At 37.9% G+C, this 15955-nt stretch overlaps 1 long non-coding RNA gene and 1 other non-coding gene across 2 annotated transcripts in view; both read right to left on the bottom strand.

Annotated features, from left to right (window-relative positions):
* LOC116597347 overlaps positions 1 to 15955 on the bottom strand; it is a 68217-nt gene that overhangs the window by 16497 nt on the left and 35765 nt on the right. The gene's annotated exons all lie outside the window — the stretch shown is intronic.
* LOC116597952 lies at positions 13146 to 13252 on the bottom strand. The gene has a single exon (XR_004288866.1). It is a non-coding gene; the product is annotated as a U6 spliceosomal RNA (small nuclear RNA).

Here is a 15955-nt window from a genome sequence, read left to right as displayed (position 1 = left end):
CCAGAAGACCTGACAGAATAAAGACAGTCCTAGTAACAGTCTGTTGGGCACCTGGCAGTTACATTTGAGTCCTATCCTTGTCACACTACTGTGTCCTTTCAGAAAGAGCACAATTTAATTGGGTACAAGTTGCTTAGTTCATGGTTTGGGTTTTAGATATTTAGTTGAGATTAGCAAATGAGACCCCTAATAATGGCTGTCCAGCATGTAATGGATTGCTTTACAAGCAAGAAGTGGTCAATTGCCCTCCATCTTCACTAAAGGCAGGTTGAGAGCCTGAATTACAGCCTGAGAAAGTTCAATTGCCATTTCAAAGAGCCAGTCACTTACGTATTGATTACCTGTGTTTCTCCTCAGTGTTAAAATCTACTCTTTATTAAGCACTTAAAATACATTAGGTTTTGTGCTAAACGTTTCACACGCTTTGTTTCTCCACTAAATTTGTACAATGACTGTATGGTAGGTCTTACATCCCCCAAAGCACAGGTGAAAGAACGGATTTTTTATGATTTTTTCATGTTTACATAGGACATAGTTAAATGATGGATCCAGGTATGTCTTATTTCAGAACTTTACCCTTAACTGCTACTTTTAAACCATTTAGGATGCATTTGGCTCTAAGACACAGAAAAAGCCCAACTCCAGTTGCCTTCAACAGTAAACAAAAAATGCCATAACTAATATAACCAGAGGTCAGAGGGAATGTAACTCCCCTGGGGCCCAGTTCCTCTTCACAGAGATTCCCTTGGCTCTGCCCAGCCTCACCTCCTTTGTTTTGGCCTCATTCCCAGGCTGATCCCCTGATGGCTCATGAGCCCAGGCATCATAATCAGACACAACAACAACCAGAGCAAGAGAGGGACTGTGTATTTTTTGTCTCTCTTTTGAGAATAAAATGAGGAGATCTTTCCTGGAAAGCTTCTCCTCCCCTAGAAGAATTTCTCTCATGTCTATTTTACCAAGAATAGGTCACATCTATAGTCTTCAAGTACTTCCTGAGAAGAGGAATAGGATTACAACAGATTCATCATCTGGGGTGAAACAGATTCTAATGATTTGGGAGCTTGGACCACTCTACCGCAACTGTTATTAATTAACTGGATTCACAGACAAATTTTAGACCTACCACTAGCGATGTCATGAACTTTGGATATTAGCACTACCCCAAGCTTTAGCTTATTTTCTATCTTAGTTTTCTCACCTTCTTAGCTTTTTTAAAATATTGGAATATGTGTTTTATTATAAATGACACAAATCTTTTTTAGAATGAGGTGGAGTAAAACCAATAATGATTAGCTACTTCAACACTTAAATTTAAAAATAGTGCAAACTAACCTGTTTTGTTATCTGTAAACTTCTTTAATGGAACAGGGCTAGTACAAATTGTATGCATACATATGAAATTCCTGATCTATTCTGCAAGGCTGCGTTATGTGTTTAGGAGGAACTCCCTGATAGTGATCATTGCTAAGCCTAGGATCTGACATCTCTAGAGGTCTCTACGTATGCATAAGATTAAAACCCTACACCTCTGGCTGGAATAGTTTTGCTGGATGAAGAGGGCTCAATCAGTTAATTATTTATTCAAACTTATCTCTTGGGGTGCCTGGGTGGCTCAGTCAGTTAAGTGTCTGCCTCCAGCTCAGGTCATGATCCCAGGGTCCTGGGATCGAGTCGGGTTCCCTGACTGGGAGGGAGTTTGCTTCTCCCTCTCCCTCTGCATCCCCCTCCATTTATGTTCTCTCTCACTCACTCTCTCTCAAATAAATAAAATAAACCTTTAAAAAAAAAAAACTCTTATTTTTCTAGACACTGAGCAGGGTAGGAAAGTATGAGTTCAGATTCTGTCCAAAAGATCTTTACAAACTGGATGGGGAGACAACAAGCCCTACGTAAAACAATCGAAGTCACATACACTACATGATTCAGGCAACTGTGGCATGAGCTCTCACTTCTCCCGTTGGCAGTGAAAGGGTGTTGGGCTGCATATAATGTTTTGTTCTGACAGTGCCTTAAGATTCTATAATCTTACAATGCTTCTAACACTGTGAATCTGTCATTATTTCCTCTTTCCATGTTTCTATATTGAGATTTTAAAAGGTCAAGAAATGGACCTAGAACAGTATGGAAAGTCTAGAAAAACAAACAGACTAGTCTAGAATCAACACAGGCCCTGTGAGATCAGGACGTTCAGTTGATGGATTTTGCAGGTGCTTTTGTTAGGGGAAAAGTGAAAATCACAGCAAAAGCAGCTTATGTCAGGTTGGGATTTATTCAAAACAGAAGAGACCTTCCAGGTCAAGTCGTGAGGTCTTCTCCTAAGCCCTTAGTATCTGCAACTAACAAATGAGGCCCCAGGATGGAGCCCAGCTTTAGGCACTGAGAGATCCTGATCTACCAAAGAAAGATTCAAATATGTTCACTGTGACATAATTAAGAAAGAAAGCACCAGGCATGCAGTAGGTGATCAGTAAATATTTGTTGATGTAATTGAATAAATTGAGTGAGTGAATCGATAAATGAGTGGATAAATGAATGAATGATTTTCATCAAAGTGTTTCAGGCTGGGTTCCCTGTTAAGCAGACTCAGGAGAAAGAGAAGTAAGAGGGAGAAGGGGATATGGGTAGAGGAGGAGGAAGAAGAGGAGGAGGAAGGGAAGATGGAACAGAAAGAGAAGGAAGAGGATGAGGAAGAGGAGGATGATCAGACAGAAAAGTTGAGCTCTGGTATAGTCTGAAATGAAGACCTCACCTCACCACAGTGGGGCTCTGGAACTGGAGTGTTTTTGCAGTGTTGTTCCAAGCTGGACCAAGAAGGCCTGGTCTCTACAGCTCCTTTGATCACTTTGATCCACTTTATATACACTTTTTTTAAAAGGAATTTATTTATTTACTTAACAGAGAGAGAGAGATCACAAATAGGCAGAGAGGCAGGCAAAGAGAGAGGGGGAAGCAGGCTCCCCACTGAGCAGAGAGCCTGATGTGGGGCTCGATCCCAGGACTCTGAGATCATGACCTGAAACAAAGGCAGAAGCTTAACCCACTGAGCCACCCAGGCGCCCCTATATCCACTTTCTTATGGGCTGTCCATAGAAGGAAGCCTTAGGCAAAGCAGATTCCCCAAAGAGGCAATCCCTAAAGAAAGCTGACAGGAGAGACTGCCTTCTGGTAGCCATAGCAGTAGTTGGAGAAATAAGTCTGCAGCAGATTGAATAGTGATCACCAGAAAGAGATATCCACATCCTAACTCCCACAACCTATGAATTTGACCTCCTTTGAAAAAAGAGACTTTGCAGATGTAATTAAGTTGAAGATCTCATGATTTGATCATCCTTGCCTACCCAAATGGCCCCTAAATCCATGAAAAGTGCCCTTATAAGAAACAGAAGAGAAGACAAAGAGACACAGGAAAGAAGGCCAGGAGAAGACAGAGGCTGGAGTTCTCCAACCCAAAGCCAAGAAACACCTGGAGCCACAAGAAGTTAGAAGAAACAAGGATTCTACAGTCTAGTCTTTGGAAGGAGTGAGGTCCTGCTTCACTGGATTTCAGACTACTGGTCTCCAAAACTGGGAGAAAATGTTTCTGTTGTTTGAAGCTACCCAGTTTATGGCATTTCCCCCCATCATTCCTAGAAAACCAACACTAAGTCCTTCTTCCTGAATGGGTATTTGGGTAACTAATCACAGTGTCCACCAACACTAGGATTGAGAAAAATGGCATTTCTGGTTAAAATCTATGGAAACTCAGAAATCCTTTGGAACATTCCAATTCAATTAAGGTTTTTTGGGAAGGGCCTGCTCGCAAGAAGTGATACAAAACAGACATTGACATTCTTAACAATCATTAAGGTCACATAGATTCTGAGGCTAGTTATCTGTTCTCAGCATAAAATGGCCTAATTAACTAGCAGGACCCTGTAGAATTCCTAGAGGGAGGCTTACTTGGCAGTCTCTCAGAGAGACCTACTTTACATTCATTCTTACCTTGAAATGGTATTTTTGCTATAGTATGTCTTATTTCCAAAGAAATACTTCTTGTTCTAATATGGTAGCTGTGCATTTATAGCCTTTTTATTTAAAAAGCCAAATTATACACATTATGTGTCTGTAATTGCTTATAAACTGTGTATGGTATAATTTAATTATATTTTGAATAAGAGATTTGCATTTTTTGTAAGAACATTTGGTATTTAGCTACAAAGTTACTAAAAAAAAATCAAATTGACATGGAGGGTTTTAAAATATTTACATTTCAACTAAAATAAAGGAAAAAAAGGTCCCAGATTTTTCTTACAGAGAATTAAAGTAATCATTACCATTCAGAAATAATGATCCATCAAGAAAATTGCATTTGTGCTATCTGAAAGAAGAGAGGATATATGTCTATGAAATATAAAGCATAGAACTAAAGGTTCATAGAAAAACCTGGAAAATCATCATAGCTTATTTGTGAAAAGCCTCTTGCCCTCATGAAATTTTGATGTGTTCTTTACATAACTGAATTGTTTCCCTTCATTGTTGAGTGTCACAAGGCAGAGAGGTCTAGAATTACCGTGTTATGAATGTGACTGAATTGATTTCAAAAATATTTCAAAATAAGTAGTTATGAACAGAGGACTGAAATTCTCATTTAACAATCAGTATTATTTTAAATGACTGCAAGATTTTTTTTCACATCTAGGCAGTACTAATTGGTCACACTGAACACAAAGAAATGTTATATTTGGAAATGTTAAGAACATCAGTTAAAATATCTTGAAACTTGGGCTTCAGTACAATTTTCTTGATGCTTTTAAGTCCAAGAAGCTCTCTAAGGAAGAAGAAAGTGAATAGAGCGGGAGGGAACAAATAAAGAGAAAGGTGGAAGAGGTGTGGGTAAGGAAGACTTGGGAGTGGGATGAAAGGAATTAAATTAAAAAGCACAGAAACAAATGGGACAAGCATTCAAAGAAGAGATTTCCAGTCTTAAACTCTTCTAGATAACAGAAAATCAGAGAACACTACCTAACTCATTTTGGAAAGCAAGTATTGCCATAATACCAAAGGGCAGATATGGGCACTCTAAGGATAAACATTTACAGGGCAATTTTTCTCATCAACATGGATGTAAAAATCACAGATAAAATGTTGGGAGCCTGAATTTAGTATAAAAAAGGTAATAAACCGGGGCGCCTGGGTAGCTCAGTGGGTTGGGCCTCTGCCTTTGGCTCAGGCCATGATCCTAAGGTCCTGGGATCGAGCCCCACATCGGGCTCTCTGCTCACCAGAGAGCCTGCTTCCTCCTCCCTCCTTCTCTCTCTCTCTCTGCCTGACTCTCTGCCTACTTGTCATCTTGGTCTGTCAAATAAATAAAATAAAATTATTTAAAAAAAAAGTAATAAACCATGATGCAATTAAGTTTATTTCAGGAAAGCAGAATTAGTTCAATATTAGAAAATCTTTTATCATTGTCATATTAACAAAATGAAGGAGAAAAAGCACAAGAATGTTTTGACCAATGTAGAAAAAATGTTTGACATACAGCAAAAAGAATTCATGATTTTAAGCAATGCTTAGCAAACCAGGAATGGGAAGGACCTTTCATTCTGATAAAAAGCAGCTACCAATTACATAGAATAAACATTAAATGTGAAATATTTTCTCTCCTCTCTGAAGTCCCTCTTTTCAAAGTCATGAATGAGACAAGGATGCCAACTGTTATTACTACTTCCAGTTCAGTATTGTATTGGAGGTATAATGGGAGAAGGAAAGGAGAATAAGAAGTAAAAGTGCCAATATTTTCAGGGAATATGTTTGTTTACATAGAAAATCTAAAAGAACACACAAATTATTACAAATCTAGATTGCCCCAGTCAACACATTTCTAGAATCCACAAACAGAAAATATAATTCTAAAAATATTCATCATCTAAATATTGTATTAAAAATACCTATGAATAGATATTAAAGGAAGATAATAAATGAAAATATCAAATGAGACTTAAGTAAAAAGAAGAGAAATAATAATAGGAAGAGAGAACCAGTATTATAATGGTATAAATATTCTCCAAATTGATCTAAAAATCAATGTAATTCCAACTAAAATCCCAACAGAGCTTGGCAAGCTGATTCTAAAGTCAGGTGTGGAATAGCAAAGGTCAAGAAATACCAAGACACACAGACACACACAAAAAAAAAAAAAAAGAAAGAAAAGAAATACCAAGACACTCTAGAAGGATAACAAAATGAGGAAATCTGCTCTACCCTGATATTAAAACTTAATATAAAGCTATAGTAATTATGCCACTATGGGATTGGTATAGGGGCAAATAGAATGTAGAGTCTAGAGGTTGACCCACACATATGTGGAAACTTGCTCTAGCACAGAAGTGGTATTACAGACCACTCAGAAAAGAAGAGTTTGTCACTTAATGGTACTAGAAAACTATATGGGAAAAAAATGAAATTGGAATCTATACCTTACACCATACCCCCAAATTTCAGTTTCAGTTTGCACTAAAGATTCAAATGTGAAAAGTAAAATTTTTTGTTTTTTAGAAAAAATTATGGAAGAAATATTTTATGACCCCAGGTTCTTAAACAAGATTCACAAAGTTCTAACAGAGGAAGTTTGATGAATTTTAGTACATTAAAATTAAGAACACTTGATTATTAAAAAGCCACCATTAATAAGCCAATAGGCACATGAAAAGATGCTCAGTATCACTAATCATCAGGGCAATGCAAATCAAAATCACAATGAGGTATCACCTTATACCTATCAGCTAAAATAAAAAACACAAGAAATAATTAATGTAGGTGAGGATGTCGAAAAAAAGAAACTCTATTAGAATGTAAATTGGTACAGCTACTATGGAAAACAGTACAGAGGTTCCTCAAAAAATTAAAAATAGAGGTACCATATGATCTGGCAATTCCTCTAGTGAGCATTTATCTGAAGAAAAAGGAAACACTAATTCCAAAACATATATGCATCCCTATGTTCATTGCAACCTTATTTACAACAGCTAAGATATGAAAACAACCCAAGTATCCATGGATACATAAGTGGATAAATAAGATTAGATAGATAGATAGATAGATAGATATGATATACAGATATATATATATATATATATATATATATATATATATATATATCTGTGTGTGTGTGTGCGTGTGACAAAGACAAATACTGCATGGTTTCATTTATATATGAAATCTAAAAAACAAAACAAAACAAAATTCAGACTCATAGATAGAAGAGATTGGTGGTTGCCAGAGGGGGGTTTTGGGGGTGAAAAGGATTAAGAATTTCCAGTTATAAAATAACTAAGCACTGAATGTTATACACAACTGATAAATTATTGAATACTACGTCTGAAACTAAGTATGTATTATGTTGGCTAAGTGAATTTAAATTTTTAAGAAGGCCCCAATAACTTGCAACAAAAATAACTAAGTTGTGGGTATTTAATGTACAGCATGGGGAATATAGTCAATAATATTGTATTAATTTACAGATTGGAACATACTAATTGTGGTAACCATTTATCAATGTATACAAATGTCAAATTACTATATCTGAAACGAATATGACACTGAATGTTAAGCATACCTCAATAAAAAATGAAAAGACAAGTCATAATCTGGAAGAAGATATTTGTAACACACATAATGAACATATTGGCATCCAGAACATATAAAATATTAAAAAATCTGGGCGCCTGGGTGGCTCAGTGGGTTAAGCCTCTGCCTTCAGCTCGGGTCATGATCTCAGGGTCCTGGGATTGAGTCCCACATCGGGCTCTCTGCTCAGCAGGGAGCCTGCTTCCTCCTCTCTCTCTCTCTGCCTGCCTCTCTACCTACTTGTGATCTCTGTCTGTCAAATAAATAAATAAAATCTTTAAAAAAAAAAATCAATATAAAAAGTTAAGAACAACCCAAAAGAAAAGTGAGCAGAAAGCATGAGCAGGCATTTCACAGACATGTAATATGACTGCCCCCAAAATGTATGAAAAACATGCTAATCTTAGTAGTAATCAGGGAAACACAAATTAAGATCATAAGAAGTTATCAGTTTTCGGGGACGCCTGGGTGGCTCAGTGGGTTAAGCCGCTGCCTTGGGCTCAGGTCATGATCCCAGAGTCCTGGGATCGAGTCCCGCATGGGCTCCTTGCTTGGCAGGGAGCCTGCTTCTCTCTCTGCCTCTGCTAGCCTCTCTGCCTGCTTGTGTGCTCTCTCTCTCTCTCTCTCTCTCCCTCTCCCTGACAAATAAATAAATGAAATATTAAAAAAAAAAGAAGAAGTTATCAGTTTTCATCCTCCATATTGGCAAACATTTCAAAGTTGGAAAATATCAAATCCTGGTTAGGATATGATGCAAAAAGAACTCTCATATACTATTGGTAAACATATAAGCTGATATAACTCCTTTGGAAAAGAGTTTGCCATTATCTCATAAAAATAAAGATGGGCATCTCCTCTGATTCCATGCCCTAAATGTATACCCAGAAGAAATACATTCATATGTTCACCAAAAATATTGATATTTATATTATTCAAGAATTGGAAATAACTCAAATGTCCTTCAACAAAAGAATGGATTAAAAAAAAAAGAATAGATACAAAATGGCAGTATGTTCATCCTTTAGACTCTCATGGTACAATATAAATGAACTATGACTGCTCACATCAAGAGCTGAGTCTTTTTTTTTTTTTAAAGATTTTATTTATTTATTTGACAGAGAGAGATCACAAGCAGGCAGAGAGGCAGGCAGAGAGAGAGGAGGAAGCAGGCTCCCTGCTGAGTAGAGAGCCCAATACAGGGCTCGATCCCAGGACCCTGAGATCATGATCTGAGCCGAAGGCAGCGGCTTAACCCACTGAGCCAGCCAGGCGCCCCTCAAGAGCTGAGTCTTATGAACATGATACTGAGATGAAGCTGAGATGTAGAGCAAGTTGCAGAAATAAAAAGTACATTATATGAAGCCCAAAACATGCACAATTTCAGGATAATGATTCTCTTTGGAGTGGAGGGTAGGACCAGGGAGAGGCAAATAATGGGCAAATGTAGGTACAAGGGGGTTCATTTTTTTTTTTTTAGATAAAATATACATGTATTTTTAGTTTGTGAAACATTTCAAAGAGAGGAAGCCATCCTAGAACTAAAATAAGTCTGTTTTTACAAATGGGTCAAGTGAGGCCCTTACTTGTGCTTATCAGAGTAATCCGTTTGTGCCCTGCTAATGTTAATCATCTGAGGGAAAAGGAAACAAAAACCACGAGAAAGAGGAAGTTAGAAAGTAAAATGATGGGAAGAAAGAGAATAGGAAAGAAGAAACTTCCAGGTAGGATGGGTTTAGAAATATGTTTTGGTGTTTTAAAAATCTGATCACTACCTCTTTAACCAATCTGCTAAAAAATAATGCACCTAGAGACATCATCAATTCACATTCTGTAATGCAGAAAGAAAACACTTGCTTGGTGTCTTGTCTCTGGAAATCAGATAGAAAACACTGACTACCTGGGAGAGCCCGTAGTCGTCTTCCATTAGCACATTAAAAAAAAAATTAAGACAGTTTTTTTTAGTGCTGTTGTAGGTTTATTTATCCATTTACCTACTGAAGAATGTCTTGGTTGCTTCTGACTTTGGGCAATTATGAATAAAGTTGCTATAAATGTCCATGTGCAGGTTTCTGTGTGGACATAGGTTTTCAACTTCTTTGGGTAAATGCCAAGGACTCAACTGCTGGATCGTATTGTAAGAGTGTGTTTTGTTTTGTAAGAAACCACTAAACTGTCTTCCACAGTGTCTGTACCATTTTGCCTTCTCACCATCAGTAAAGGAGAGTGTCTGTTTTTCCACATCCTTGTCAGCATTTGGTGTTGTCAGTGTTCCAGGTTTTGGCCATTCTAATAGGGGTTTAATGGTATCTCATTGTTGTTTTCATTTGCATTTCCCTGACGACATATGATGTGGAGCGTCTTTTCATGTGCTTACTTATCACCTGTACATCTTTTTTGGTGAGAGGTCTCTTAGGATCTTTGAAACACTTTTTAATCAGGCTGTTTGTTTTCTTGTTGAGTTTTAAGAGTTTTTCATATATTTTGGATAACAGTCCTTTGTCAGATATGGCTTTTGCAAATATTTTCTTTGTGGTTTTCTCACTTTCTTGACACTTTCAGATAGCAGAAATTTTTCATTTTAATGAACTCTAGTTTATCAATTATTTATTTCTTTCATGAATTGTGCCTTCGTCCTGTCTAAAAAGTCATTGCCAGGCTTCTGAATTGGTGAGGACATGAAGATTCTGGGAGGTGGTAAAACTGAACAGGACATGGAAACTTCTCCCCACTTTTCACACACCTTACCCTATGCATCTCTTCCATCTGGCTACCCCTGTATCCTTTCATGATAAACTAGTAATCTAGAGGCCTCAGGGAATGGTGGAAAGATACGGGGTCTGAGACCAGTCTTGGGCTTTGATCCTGTTTCTGACTCTTCACAGCCCTGAAGCTTTGGACAGTTCACTAACTCTGTATCACTTTTCTACATCGTAGGATAACCTGTCTGGCATTTAAGAAATAATCAGTAAATGATAGACACTTTAAACGGGCTAACCCAATCTCAAAAAAAAAAAAAAAAGTCATTGCCATACCCAAGATTATCTAGGTATTCTCCTGTTATCTTCTAGCATTTTCATAGTTTTCCACTTTAAATTTAAGTTTTTTTTATTTGAGTTAATTTTTATGACGGGTATAAGGTCTGTGTCCAGATTTCTTTTTGCATGTGGATGTTCACTTGCCCGAGTACCATTGTTGAAAAGATTATCTTTGCTCCATTGTATTGTCTCTACTTCTTGTCAAAGAAGAAAGTAGTTGACTATACTTATGTGGGTCTATTTCTAGGCCCTCTACTCTAATCCATGGATCTATTTGTGTATTCTTCCACCAATACAAACTGTCTTCATTACTGTAGCTTTATAATAAATCTTGAAGCTGTGTAGCATCAGTCCTCCAACTTTGTTCTTCTCCTTCAATGTTGTGTCGGTTATTCTGGGCCTTTTGCCTTTTCACAAAAACTTTAGAATCAATTTGTTGATATCTATAGAATAACTTTCTGGGATTTTATTGGAATTGCATTAAATCTACAGATCAAGTTGGGAAGAACTGGCATCTTGACAATATTGGGTCTTCTTATCCATGAACATGGAATATCTTTCCATGTATTTAGTTCTTTGATTTTATTCATCAGAATTTTGTGATTTCCCTCACATAGAACTTGTACATATTTTGTTAGATTTACATCTAAATTTTCACTTTTGGGGTGCTAATGCAAGTTGTATTATGTTTACATTTTCAAATTCTACTTGTTCATCTCTGGTATATAGGAAGGTGATTAACTTTTGAATATTTTCCTGTATCCTTCAACCTTGCTATAAATTGCTTATTATTCCAGGAATATTTTTTCCAAATTTTTTCAGATTTTCTACATTGACAATCATGTCATCTGTGGTGAGAAGAAACATCCTTGCCTGATCTTAGTAGGAAAGCTTCACGTTTCTCACTAATAAGAATGATGCTAGCTATAGGTTTTTGTAGATATTCTTCATTGAGTTGAGGTGTTCCCCTCTATCCATAGTTTATTGAGAGTTTTTACTATGAATAGTATTGGGTTTTATCAAATACTTTTTCCGCATCTATGGATATGACCATGTGATTTTTCTTTTTCAGTCTGTTGAAGTGATATATTACATTGATTTTTTTGAATGATGAACCAATTTAAATACCTGAGCCACTAGCACATTTTAACACTGATTTATTATATTAGTTAGTTGAGACCTTGGACCTGGAAAGGTTGAAAGTTAGGGTCAGGTAAACTAGGGAAGTAGGTATGGCAGGAAAGGAAGAGTGCTCAAGAGGGTGGGTGTGAAAACTTCTGGCTGGGGAAGGAATAGGTAGAAGGAGATAGCAGAGGTGAAGGGGACTAGAAATCAGGCCCTGGGGAAGAAAGGAATGGTTTTGTCCAAGATAGACCTAAGCCTGACAAAAAAAAGAAAGGGAAAACAGATTATCACTATTTTAATACATACTCCATTGACTCTGTGGGTACATCTATTATGGATATTGTTATAAAATGGTGATGGAAAACTATAGAAATCTAACATCTACCCAAGGTGGGACTACAAGATTCCTTTATATGTAGTATGATTTCAGAAAGTTGGAGATGATCTTGAATCTTGGCTGAAACTCCATAATCCCTATACTAAATGCCTGAAATTCTGTTACTGGATGTCTTCATGAAGATATGTCTCTTTCCCTCTGCAAGGAGAATGGCAGGTATTGCTTTCTGAAATCTCTTTTCCTTTGAAGTTAGAAAGTTTTATAGACTGAGCTGCTGAGTAATGGTCTAGAAACTGAGCCCAACATAAAATTTGAAGGACAAGCCATAATGCCATCAAGCTTAGTGAGAGGAAAGTGGTGGCAATTTTTTAATATGCAGACTCTTTTTTTTTTTTTTGCATTTTGCTGGTGGTTATTGTCAATTATTTTATTTATTTTTAATTTTAATTTTTTATTTTTTTAATTTCTTTTCAGTGTACCAGAATTCATCCTTTATGCACCACACCCAGTGCTCCATGCAATACATGCCCTCCATAATACCCACCACCAGGCTCACCCAACTTCCCACTCCCCGCCCCTTCAAAACCCTCAGATTGTTTTTCAGAGTCCATAGTCTCTCATGGTTCATCTCCCCCTCCAATTTCCCCCAACTCCCTTCTCCTCTCCATTTCCCCATGTCCTCCATGTTATTTCTTATGCTCCACAAGTAAGTGAAACCAGGAGATAATCGACTCTTTCTGCTTGACTTATTTCACTCAGCATAATCTCTTCCAGTCCCGTCCATGTTGCTACAAAAGTTGCGTATTCATCCTTTCTGATGAGGCATAATACTCCATAGTGTATATGGAGCACATCTTCCTTATCCATTCGTCCATTGAAGGGCATCTTGGTTCTTTCCACAGTTTGGTGACTGTGGCCATTGCTGCTATGAACACTGGGGTACAGAAGGCCCTTCTTTTCACTACATCTGTATCTTTGGGGTAAATACCCAGTAGTTAATATCCAGACTATTAACCAAGGAAATACAATTTTTTTTTTTTTTAAATATGGAACACTTCACGAATTTGTGTGTCATCCTTGCTCAGGGGCCATGCTAATCTTCTCTGTATTGTTCCAATTTTAGTATATGTGCTGCCGAAGCGAGCACAGGAAATAAAAATGTTAAACAGAATTTCAGTGAGACAGTTTTGATCAATTAATCGCCAATAAAATATCATGTTGTACTATATAACACATAAATCTTCATGTACCTCAACAAATAGATGCATTTTGCATTACACTTTGTTTCCATGTTTCAAACAACTGAGAGTTTTAAATTAAAACTTTTTAAAAAATCTGTTTCAGAACTTACCCCTGGACCAACAATGGCTTGCCATGTTACTGGACTAAGATCCAATATCTCTCTACTCACAAGCTTGTATATGTGGTTTTTCACCCTTTATACTATAGAGCAAATATTGAATGTTACTTGATTATCAATTTACTATTAAATGAAATAGAGGTTGCTTTATATATTCACCCAAAGAGGTATCTTTTAATGTATTGTCACAAAAGTAAACAATGAACTTTAAACACTTCCTGTACATCAAATAAGCTTCTCATTTTTCCAAATGACACATATATTTGGCACACTTTCAAAAGACATATTATGGCATTTTAAATTCACCTATTTTGCGGTTTAAACTATTTTGCATACATTTTTTCATGATTCACCAGGACAGCAAAGAATCTCTCAGGTTGATTTTAGCTGTCAAAGGAGACCATGTGATTCTTTGCATCCACGAAAACAGAATTTTCCAGAGACCAAACAGTCTCCATGGGAGTGTGCTCTTTTTCTTTAGTCCAAGCTCTGGTTTGTGTGTGTGTGTCAGACAGTAAGGACACTGTCAGCTTCTGGCTAAGGCTGAAGGAGGTGAGGAAAGAGAACCTGTAGGGACAGAGAAGATGAAAACTAAGCACCAGATAATGCTTGATATGAGATGAAAAGAAGTTCTGAATCAATGAACTTTCCAAAACCATCTATGAATTATCAATGTACTGCAATACCCTTCAACCAACCAGAGCTTGGATCAAACAAAAAGAACACATAGGTGGTGTTTAGTTTCCCATGGAGACTGTTTGGTCTCTGGAAAATTCTGTTTTCATGGATGCAAAGAATCACATGTTTTCCTTCAACAGCTGTAATCAGCCTGAGAGATTCTTTGCTGTCCTGGTGAATCATGAAAAAATGTATGCAATGGGAGATGGGAATGACCACTATCTGTACATCTGGAAATGGAGACTGAATTAGAGAACTTTGCCATACTAAGATATTTGTGTAGTTGAGATTGGAAGGTATGAATCACTTAGTATTTTCACTGGTAACTAGATTATCACTAAATATAGTTTAGATATATATGTATGTGTGAGCAAAGCTCGCAACCTGTATTTGATTCTAGGATAAAAATCTCCAGTAGGTCAGCTCCTCTCATTTGCTTTCTGCTGGTCACTGTGGTCCTTTGTGTCCATTTACGTTCCGGCCATTTTTGGAATTAAAATTTTTAGAGAATAAAATAGAAATGTGGATGATGTATATATTTTTAAGTGCTAATTTGTCTTTTTACAAATAAAATGTCGTTTGTGTGATGGCAGCATTTGAAGCTTCTGGGCGCAAGATTTAGTGTGGGCACAGAGATGTCCCGAGCACGGTGCAAAGCCACCCTGCCTGGAGACCAAGAGCAGACAGCAGTTCCTGGGAGATTCTTGGAGGTGTAATGCCTGGGTCCAGAGGTAGGAGGCTTTGGAGGGGGACTTCTCTCCCAGCTCTGCCCGGAAGGAGCCCCCTGTGCCCCTGAGCATCGCAGCCTTCGTGAGGACACTGCTCCCCAGCATCCTTGGGAGGCCACAAACCAGCAAGCAGGGATTGGAAATGGAGGGGACACGATGAGTGACTAGAGCTTGCAGACTGGTTTAGAAGCAACTGGAAAATATCCCTCTGGAATCTCTCAGAAACAGCTGGGGCAGAAGGTCATTGCCAAGAGGTTAGGAATCTCATGGGACTCCAGGCCACGGCTTCATGATGTTCTGCCTCTAGTTTTCTTCTGCAATCTCTTTGTTCCCTGCAAGAAAGTGGGGAGAGCCTGGCACTGGGGCTGATTGCTTGCACATGAATCTCAGTCCTTCTCTCACCATGTGGCTTTTATTGTCTCTGAGCTTGCATGTTCAGGTGCGTGAAGACAAGGTGCAGTACTCCCTTCACTCTGGGAGGGGCAGTAGGAAAGGCTGGCAGCCTGAGGCTGAACCAGGTGGTACTACGCAGTCTCCGTTCTCCACCCATTCTCCACCAGGCATGCGGAGCGCCATGTGAATTCTAGTCCAATCTCTGAAGATTCTAGTTCAATGCATATAAAAGGAAGGCCTAGGAATGTAGGGATTTTAAATCAGTACTGACCTGAACTATCTGTGCAATGGAGTCTGCTTTACTATTATGTAGGTCACATAGAAGGGCATAGTAAAATCTAAATGGTCTGCAAACCAACTCCTTTTGGACACCTTTAAACACCATAGAATATGGGTCAATCTTAATTTTCTTTTTTTTTTTTGATGATAATTCCATTGTAATTAACATGCAGTGTTATATTAGCTTAGGTGTACAATACAGTGATTCAACATTTCCATATAATACTCAGTGCTCATCAAGTAAGTATACTCTTTTTTCCCCCCACAGATTTATTTAAGAAAGAAAGAGCAAGAGAGCGCAAGGGGTTGGGGGTGAGGGCAGAGGTAGAGGGAGAGAGAATCTCCAGCAGACTCATCGCTGAGTGCAGAGCCCAGTGCTGTGCTCATTCCAGGACCCTGAGGTCACCACCCC

This window comes from Mustela erminea, chromosome 8 (assembly GCF_009829155.1).
Source record: "Mustela erminea isolate mMusErm1 chromosome 8, mMusErm1.Pri, whole genome shotgun sequence".
NCBI classification, from domain to species: domain Eukaryota; kingdom Metazoa; phylum Chordata; class Mammalia; order Carnivora; family Mustelidae; genus Mustela; species Mustela erminea.
This window is presented reverse-complemented; position numbering and strand designations above follow the sequence as displayed.